Genomic DNA, 10,175 nt, shown 5'->3' with positions numbered 1-10,175 from the left:
AGCCTGAGAAACAAGTTTGCAATTTATGAAAATATAAAAAGTGAGCACTTGAAAGTGCCTTTAAATTCGCTGATTGTGAATTTCCCCATTAATGTGGAAAAAATAGATATTGCACAAGCTTAATGAACGGTGCCTGGCCAAAGAAATTATAAATTGATTAATAAAATTTACATCCAGAGCTGTGTTCATTAATGTCTTCAGGATTTACAGGAATAACCAAGAATTGACTACTTGCTAGTTATCTGTATGTTGGAGAAGAGGAACAAACTACCCATCTACCATTTTATTGGTGTCTAATTATTTCTGACACCCAGAAAATTTACTTTAATGATGTTTTTATAAATGCTGTTTCAAAAATGGAGTAACCTGTAGGCATGATTGACACGTCTCACAAACCCTACTTCCTCATTCTGTAGGATTTAAACCTTCTCCTGTCAATATGTAACACGCCCAGGTGTAGGGCAGCGTCCATCTTCTACCTTTCGTTTTCTACACTCCAATACCCCTTGTACACAAACATGACCATGCCCACTACCAACGTGCAGATTATCAAGCACTTTAATCCCAGTAAAAGTGACCACGCCCACTACCAACACCAACATGCAGGTTATTCAAGCTTTCGTATGGGTGAACTGGTGAGACTGACGTTCATTTCTATCCATGCCACACACACACACACACACACACACTGTGGGGTCAGACTCAATAAAGTACTGGATTAGAGGGGCGGTCCACACCTCGCCCTCTCCTCCTGCTCCATGGCAGGTTATTAAGACTCGGATCTGAGCAATCCCCTTTTTCATTTAACAGGTATTTTGGTTTTTCATCTATGTGAGATTTCTGGTTCCGAGCCTTAATCCCTGCTGGGGACCAGTCTGATTATCTCACTAATGAACTCGTTGATGATCTGTCGGTTGAAAGATGGCCCATGGGCTTGTGGTAGCATTGCTGTTGCACAAGTTGCTGTGATGACACAAGCGGCCGTAATCTTTTAATCCTGAAATTGCCCCGTTATCGCAGCAATCTAATTAAGACTTCATGTTTAGGGATGAGCTGCGTCGGTGTAGGTAGCGAGGACGCAGAGTGTGTGTTTGTGTGTGTGTTTTTTTATGGGGAGGATTCACTCCTGCTGAGCTGTGATAGAAATTCATCTCCACTCGTCGGTCTAGGCAGGCAGGGTGTCGTCTAAAACCACAACTCCCACGATGCTAGCAGAGCTGAGTAATTCGCTAATCCCTCCGAAAAACAATGCATGCCACAAACTGACGCCAGATGCTCGCTGGATGAGCCACACTTTAACCTTGAAGCGTGGAACAGCTCAGTCAACTCCTACATGTTTACTCCAGACTTTTGAGAAGGCCTCGAGCATCTGCTGTGATGGTTTGAAGCTCAAGTGGAGGAATTCTGACTCAGTGGCGGTTTTCTGAACGCCATGATCTCACCGTGTTCCCCGCAGCTTCGCAACACGCCTGGTTGGCTGGCATGTGGGGTCACGTGAGTGCCACCAAAATTTGGTATGGACCCGGACCCTGGGGTGACAGAAGGGGCAGAATTGTGTCGCCACAGGGAACGCGAATAATAATGTTGGCTGTAAAAGCAGGTGGAACAAGATCCAGAGGTAAAACATTCAGAACTGATGCCTCCGGTGCCTGTTAGTACAGTGAAAAAAAATTAATTAGACTAATTAAAAGACAGTAAACCTACATTTAAAAAAATGACATTCAAACATAGTGTATATAAAGTAACTACTAAATTAAATAGGAAATTTAAATCACACGCTCGAAAATGCTGTCACGATGTCACACATTGGGTGTGTTTAAATATTTTACGTTTACATTTACAATCAGTAGTTACAGGGACAGTCCCCCCCTGGAGACACCCAGGGTTAAGTGTCTTGCTCAGGGACAAGATGGTAGTAAGTGGGATATGAACCTGGGTCTTCTGCTTCATAGGCGAGGCCACTACCACCCGTAGTAGCTCCATCTCCACATGCACATAGGTCAGACCCACCACAGGAAGTAAACAAAATGCGCAGTTCGTTTATTACAATGCGTTAAATATTTCAAACACATTTACCTCAGGATCTGACTCTGGGTGGGCGCTGGTGTCATGTATCTGGTGCTCCACTCAGAGTCGTCCTTCATGTTCCTGTCCGGCCATGCCGTCGCCGGTGACAGTTCATAAAAACAGATATAATCCGTAACTACCAATAAAAAAAGCTCCTGAGCTCAGAAGTTGTGAAATCATCAAATGCTTGCTAATAAAAGGCTTTTATTAGCAAGAAGAGGCTGGCCTTTCCTCATGTTTAACTCTACAGCCGGTGCTTTTCATGAAGCCTCATTACGATGATATTTTTTCGCCAGCATGGACGTCACATGAAAGACTCGTCAGCCACGCTCTGTGATCGGCTCCTCTCTGGCTCAGTCTCGGCGGCCCGTGGTCGCATCATTAGCACGGCCCCGATCCTCTGTTGTGAAATTGGAGGTGAGGAATCCGCCTTTGATGGGAGACGGTGCGAAACGAGGCCTGACAGACGAGCAGAAAAGCCTGGCTGGGGCCTGGGCTCGTGGAACCCGGGAACACGGGCACAGATCTGTGAGGCCAATCGGTTCCTGTCTGCCCTGCTCCGCTCCATCTGAAGAGGCTAAACCTCGCGGTGTGGGGGAACTGCACAGGATTAGTCCACTGCAGAGGGATGCTGGGAAATCCACTTCGTCCCCCTCGGCCTGATCGATTGTAATGGTTGGACAGTAAAATCTTGCATTGATCGGGACAAGCGTTGTGGATTTTATCCAGCGTGTGAGGTGTAGAACGCTGATTGAATGATCTTTCGTTTTAACTGGAACAGATTATGAGTTTTCCGTTGTCAAGTCTGTAAAGTATGTTTATCAGCCAGATCTCCATCTCCAACACATTTACAGCAGATGCCCTTACCCAGAGCAACTTACAGTCAGTAGTAACAGGGACAGTCCCCCCCTGGAGACACTCGGGGTTAAGTGTCTTGCTCAGGGAGACAATGGTAGTAAATGGGGTTCGAAGCTGGGACTTCTGGTTCATAGGCGAGTGTGATACCACTAGGCTACTACCACCCTCCAACACAAGCAGATCTTGTAGGGTTTTCCTGGTATGGAGTTGGCAGCAGCAACCAATAAAGTAGGACAACCGGCAGACTGGTCATGGACTCGTTTATGGGGGAGGTGATGATTAGCCAGAGAAGAATCCCATTAATGCTGCTCATGATGGAACTTGACCTCCTTCAACAGACCCTCAGGAGCGGTTTCAGGTGTTGACTCGACCTCTGAAGGAGCTTCGGCTGCTGATATGTTGATGTGAGGGGGACCTTCACGATATCAGACAGGTGGCTGTAAACTAGTAAAGGACCATTATTGAAAAGCTGAATTCATGCGCTCAACGCTCCAGGCAGAAGTTGCCTACATGCACGCGCTGTGAAACCGAAGTCATGCATCATTACGGGAAAATGTCACGGGCAAGGGGAACTAATAACGTCCAGCATCGGGGCGCGTCTGCCCGGGTCTTGTTAAAATGTCGGGAGTTGAAAGGGCAACGAAATGCAGATTAAACATTCTCAAGAGCTCGGAAAGGCCGACTCTGCCCAATGATTAACAATTAAAGAGGAAATCGAGAGTGCGACACACACACACACACACACACACACTTTGGCGAGTGCATCACGCGAAGTGCTCCTCTAACGGAGTCGCCATTGATTGGGCGAGGGCTTACGGCGGCATTACACGATTAAAGTATCGACCGCGTCCGGCCCCTCTCCGGCTGACCAGAGCGGGACGAGATTCATGCATGATTCAGCCGTCTCGGCGAGAACGCGGGTTTCCCGCACGCCTCTCATTCTCCGCCTCCTCGCTGTGTGTTTAGTTAGCTAATGACGGGAAAGAGGGTGTCGCACGGGCCCAGAAACCCGCACTGAGCCCCAAAGAGGGCTCCTCAGTCGGAGGCCACGTCCACCGAAACCCCATTATCTTCGTAACGGCCGCAGGAAAGGCCGAGGCTGCGGCCAAGACTCTATTAGTGACAGAGAGAGCAATGTCGACTATATCCCGGGTATTGATTTTTCCGCTGGACGGAGGGTTGGGGAATATTGCCTTTTAAAACATTCCACCCGGCACCGCGACTTTCTCCTGCTTGAGAGTAGTGAAGTGGATTTTGGATTCAGGAATGTTTGCATTAAGAAGAACACAGTAAATCTTTTTATTGGAGGCTTGTCTACAATCAGTGTCACGTTCCTAAGTCTAGGGGTCTCAGAAACGAAACAAGGGTGTGGAGAGGAGGAGGTCCATAGTTACATATGCAACCAAACAAAGCGTACAAACAGTGCTTTTATTCACAGTGAGCTAACAGGTACAATAAACAGCGGACTCAGGACAGCTAATAAACATCAAAAAAGGGAAGGGATGGGCTAACAGGGATATCTCAAAACGCGCACAAGTTAACAAAAAGGGCACATAACAGGCTAACAGCTAACAGGCTAACAACAAAGGGATCTATCACACAAAGCAACAAGAAACACGAATGAGATCCCGAACGGAGCTCCATGCAGATCTCCGTGGGCCCTGGGGACCTCCCGAAAGCGTAAGGGCCTAGCAGACCCTGGGGACCTCCCGAACACCAGCTGAAGTCTCTTTATATAGGTGGAGGTGACCAATGGCAGATGGTAGGTGGAGCTGGAAGGCTTCAACTCCTCCCATGAAGTCAACCTAAAAGAGACAGGACGCAAAAACACAACCAGACACACAGAACACGTGGGAGCATACGTCCAGGGACGTAACATCGGGTGTTTTATTAAAATAACTCTTTTTCTGTTTCAGCTGTCAGTACGACTTGCATTACTGTCACTGAGATAGATAGATAGATAGATAGATAGATAGATAGATAGATAGATAGATAGATAGATAGATAGATAGATAGATAGATAGATAGATAGATAGATAGATAGATAGATAGATAGATAGATAGATAGATAATGGGAGGAGTCCATGGCGATTATTGGAGATGGACCCTGCACTACACCTGGCTCCTCCCGGCTCCAACTCGCGGCCTCTAAATCCCTCTTCCTACTGTGAGTTTCAGGATGACGCTTGGTTTGGCTGATTGATCATGTGTGTATCAGACTTCGTACATCAAGGTAGAACAGTGGTGCTGAACTGACGCTGGAAGAGCTTGCGAAAAGTGGAAGAGAGAACAACAAAGCGAACCCTTGATCGGCTACAAAGGAGAGGTTTCCATTCTGCTCCAGGCAACTGCTTTGGGTTCGGCTGTGAGCTGAAACCAGCTCTGACAGACGTAATGTTCCAACAAAAGATCTCGCCTGTCAACCAAGACACAGAAGACTGAGACCCGGGGTGTTCAGGAAGAGCCCAGCGGGTTTTCGTCTCCGGGGGGGACTCATCCAGACTAAGTAGACCTCAGTGTGGGAATACAGCTAGGGATGGTAGGATCGGCTTCAGGAATCTCCAGATGCTCGTGTTACTTATGCAACATGGTGCGGTATTTGCATAGAAAATGCTAATATCCACATGCCATCTCATCAAAATTAAACTGCACCCTTTTATACAAACACACATTTATTGAAAGTGCTTTATGGATCCGCTTGCCATCTGTTATTCACTCCAAGTTCAGTCACCTCCTTTTGATAAAAGTACCCGTCAAATACCATGTAAATGCTCCTAGTTGGTTTGTATGGGCCATAGTTACGTGTTTATGTACATTCCAAGTTAAAAGTGTGGGTTAGAAGATGGAGCCATTTTAAAGAATTCAATGCAAGAAACATATTTAGTATTTGCTGTATGAGGACAAAGTGAAGTATGTTTGATGATTTCTTTTTTTGTCCTTTTTTTAACCTTCACAGCTGCTTTGTTCACTATTGTCATCATTAAAAGCCGCTTGATGAGCTGCTCATTAACACGAGTGAACGGTAAGAAAGTGTTCAGCATGAACCTTCAGGACTGTTGGAAACCGTCCCCGTCGTCTAACTTAAGGTGGTGGAGAGAAGGCACAAGCGTGAAATGCTGCCGTCACAGCAAGCACTCCCTGATTTGTAGACTCAAATGTTTTTGCCTTCTTTGCTTTGTGGTTTACTGCATAACCTGACCTGTGTTATTTCATAGTCCTGCGTCTTCAGTCGATAATGAGGCGTCCAAACGTTTGACTGGTGGTGTAGCTGCACAGTGAGTAAAATGAATGTGAAAGTGATTAGTTGTCGCATGTGACAGTGTGGCAGTGGTGGCCTACTGGTTAAGGAAGTGGCCCCGTAATCAGGTGCCACTGAGCAAAGCGCCGTCCCCACACGCTGCTCCCTGGGCGCCTGTCATGGTGCCCACTGCTCACCAAGGGTGATGGTTAAATGCAGAGGACACATTTCGCCGTGTCACCGTGTGCTGTGCTGCAGTGTTTCACAATGACAATCACTTCAGCACAGCACCCAGTGCACACATGAAATGTGGTCTCTGCATTTAACCCATCACCCGAGGGAACAGCAAAGACAGGAGCCCGGGGAGTGCAGCTACACCAGCAAAAAGCCCAAAGCAAAGCTGTACAGACACACAGCTCTGGCACAAGAACAGGATGAGTTGAAGTGTGTGTGTGTGTGTGTGTGTGTGTGTGTGTGTGTGTGTGTGTGTGTGTGTGTGTGTGTGTGTGTGTGTGTGTGTGTGTGAGGAAAACGTGAAGGAAATAATAACAATTATGTGTAATTATTTCTGTCACCCAGAACATGGTTTTTAATGATGTTTTCATCTACACAGTTTGAAGTGCGAACATCCCAATGATTGACAGCTCTCACGCAGACCGAGCTTTTGCCTACTGATTTATGTGAATCCTGGGGACACGTTTGACCCGAAATTTGCAAACAAGCCCCATGATTAAGGCTTAGTGCTGCTGAAAAAAGGGCCCAATATTGCTTTGCAAGGCTGAAGTCATACTTCATTTCATTATTTTTTGCACGGTTAACATTTTACACATGCTTGATCTTGTCTTGTCTGTCCTTGTCTGCCACAAGTGTTACGTTTGGGCTAAAGGTTTAGATGAATGGCTTGAGATACTAGGAGCTATTTTTAGGAATGACGACTGTAAGTGGTCATTGTTGGTCGTTTGTAATGAGCTGGGGACTAATATGGCGTAAGTGGTACTGTGTGTTAGTCAGGTTAGTCCATACGCAACCCAAACAAGATTGGACACACGAGACAAGAAGGCGGCCTACAACCTCACCAGACCCTTTTTTACCGCATGGAGATTTTTAAAGATTAAATTTCATGGAAGATAAATAAATGAAGACTGGTATAAAATCACACTTCAGCAGCGTTACTGCAGATCACCGTACTTCACCAGTTCGCTGTGTGGTTCTGCGTTTCAGTCCAGGGCATTTCTTCGCATTTTTGACAGTTTGCTACGCGTGTTCTCCACTGTTTCTCATTGCAGCTTGTCACCGGAGGGCATCTCCTCCACTCTCTGCGGTGCCACCGCAGACCAACATGAAAGGCCGCAAGTGGGCTGAGGGGGACGTTCAAACCATCCCAGGCAGAAACAACAGCCAAAGGCCAATGATGATTTCAACAACAAAGGCGCCGCACTTCCTGCTGAAAGACCTCCCGCTTCACACTGTTGACTGGCAAAAGCGGCACAGCGGGGTTCTGCCAGTGTCTGGCGGAGACGGGGGGGCGGGCAGCCTGAAATGGTTTGAAGACGTGGTTCGTGCTTGCGGTCGCCAGAATGACGTTTCGTCAGTCGAGTCTGGTCCCCCGGGCCCTGCTGACAACAGCGCTTTTCATATAGATAACTCTACCACAAACGAGTAGATGTTGATCTCGTCATAATGTCCTTCCACCTTTGACCCGTCAAACTTAGTTCAGTCATTTCAAAATGGGAGGTAAACTAGTGTTTTTTGATGAAATATCTTGGTCAACAAACCTTTATGATGGGAGAAGAGCAGTATGAAGAGAAGTAAATTCTGGTCATGTGACCATAAATATAACTTTGCCTAATCGCGTTATTATTATTAATCAGTATTTCTATTTCCTGTGTCCCCTGTCCGGTCGCACAGATGACGTCACTTCTGCAATTCCCATTCGCACATTATTCATATGCTTCAGAATGCTTGTGGTGGGTTATCAGATGGCTGGGAGACTTTCTTTACAATGAAGTGGAAATGAAAACAGAATGTATGCCGAGTATTCTTGAGTCTACAAGGTAATAATAATATAATATTGAAAGAAAATGTTGTTTTTGTCGGTTCATTGTGTACTTGCAATATTTGCAATACTGTGGTCTGTAGCAGTCGCTACAGCATTCCACTGCATATCATACCGTGTATGACTGTATGTGACAAATAGAATTTGCTGTACTTGGTACTTGTACTATATTTACTGGGTTAAATAGAACTTCATTACTAAAAAATTCAATTTTCTTTGAGTAAAATGTCATAAGTTTTCATTGGCTAAAACTTGACTAAGGAAGTCAAAATAAGACTAAAATAAGACTAAAATGCTCAGACTTTTAGTCGACTGAAACTTGACCAGACTAAACGAGTCTGGACGTGACTAAGGCTACTTAAAACTAAAATGACAGACTGGACAAAACCTCTAATTAAAACAGGCCAACTGTATGGTAAACCCTACTTACTCGTCATCTGTTTAGATGAGACGCTGTCTGAGAAGAAGAGTGAACTGTAGAACCTCGCCAAAGCAAAAAGCGGCTCCCTTCACTCCCTTTAGTCCTGCTATTGACTTCAATAAATAAATCCCCCTACTCATGTGGGAGATGAAATATTTACTGCAGCAAAACGCTACACCTATTATGGCTGCTAAGTAAGACCGACAACTGATTAACAAATTATGAAACAATACATCTGCTCTGACATGAGAGATGGGTGTAGGCCCAGTAAAATTTCCTTGGCAACATGAAGATTCATTATGATTAGCTGCAAAGGTTTCATTTATTGACACCCTAATTGTTTTCATTATTATGTTTTATTTCACGTCTCCATTGATCCAGATGATGCCCCTCAAACTCTGGTCGCTGCCCGTTTTCTAACCAGATGCCTTCCACAGCTCCATGAAATATTACTCTCAGAGACTCACCATACACCTCCAAATTTCAGAAATCATAAATGGTCATGGCCACCTTGGACAATAAATTGTCCGCAACTCCTCAGCAACATTTTCCAGCTCCTTTGACCTTAACAAGAGGAATCGTGGACTTTTTCGCTTTCCCTGCAGGTCCCTCCTTTTACACATAAAAGCACCCCGGGGCTCATCTGGGTCCCCCCAGAAGGCACAAGAACCGTTGATTTCACTCTAATCGAACCCCGGATGTGGCGCGCCTCTTCTGCGGCTCGCTCTCCCTGACCTAAATTTGTTCTCGTGGTGAGATCAGGGGCGCGATTCTGTATCTCCAAGTGCAAGAGGGAGGGCCACAGCGTGTGGCCATGTTTTCTCTCTCTGATGAGACGCCCGAGACCGAGCCGCTTTGAAACGTCTCGGCGGGGGACGCTCCAGCTCAGACTTGTTAAAGCGCATGCGGGCTGGTTTCTATTCTTCAAATTAAAAGTTAACTTGCTGCTTGATTATTGGCCTGATGCAGAGACGTGTGGGACATACTGAGATTCACAAAGGCAGACGGGGACGTAACTGCACAGCATGGAGACTCTGGCCACTCGGCAGCGGCACAGCAAGCTGCGTCTTCTTTCCGCCATGACCAGAATTAAGGACTTCAGCAGCTGCCACTGACGCCACGAGCGGTTCAGACGTCCGTGTGAACGAGGCCGTAACTCTCATCTCACTGAAGGATTTGACATAATGTGTAGAACAATTGATGGGACGAATCGTGATGCATCGATTATCGTAATGGACCAACATCTAGTACCAACATTTACATTTACAGCATTTACTAGACGGCCTTATCCAGAGCGACTTACAATCAGTAGTTACAGGGACACTCAGGGTTAAGTGTCTTGCTCAGGGACACGATGGTAGTAGGTGAAGTTTGAACCTGGGTCTTCTGGTTCACAGGCGAGTGTGTTACCCGCTAGACTACAACCACCCTACTAACCTCGCCTGGTACCTACTGCAGCCCACCACCTCTCGTTCTCCAAGGTCATCCCACCATTTGCCATGAGATGCAAGTTAAGGAGAGATGATGCCTCTAAT

Source organism: Denticeps clupeoides, chromosome 5 (assembly GCF_900700375.1).
Source record: "Denticeps clupeoides chromosome 5, fDenClu1.1, whole genome shotgun sequence".
Taxonomy (NCBI): domain Eukaryota; kingdom Metazoa; phylum Chordata; class Actinopteri; order Clupeiformes; family Denticipitidae; genus Denticeps; species Denticeps clupeoides.
The sequence above is the reverse complement of the archived record's forward strand: the minus strand, read 5'-3'. Positions refer to the sequence as shown.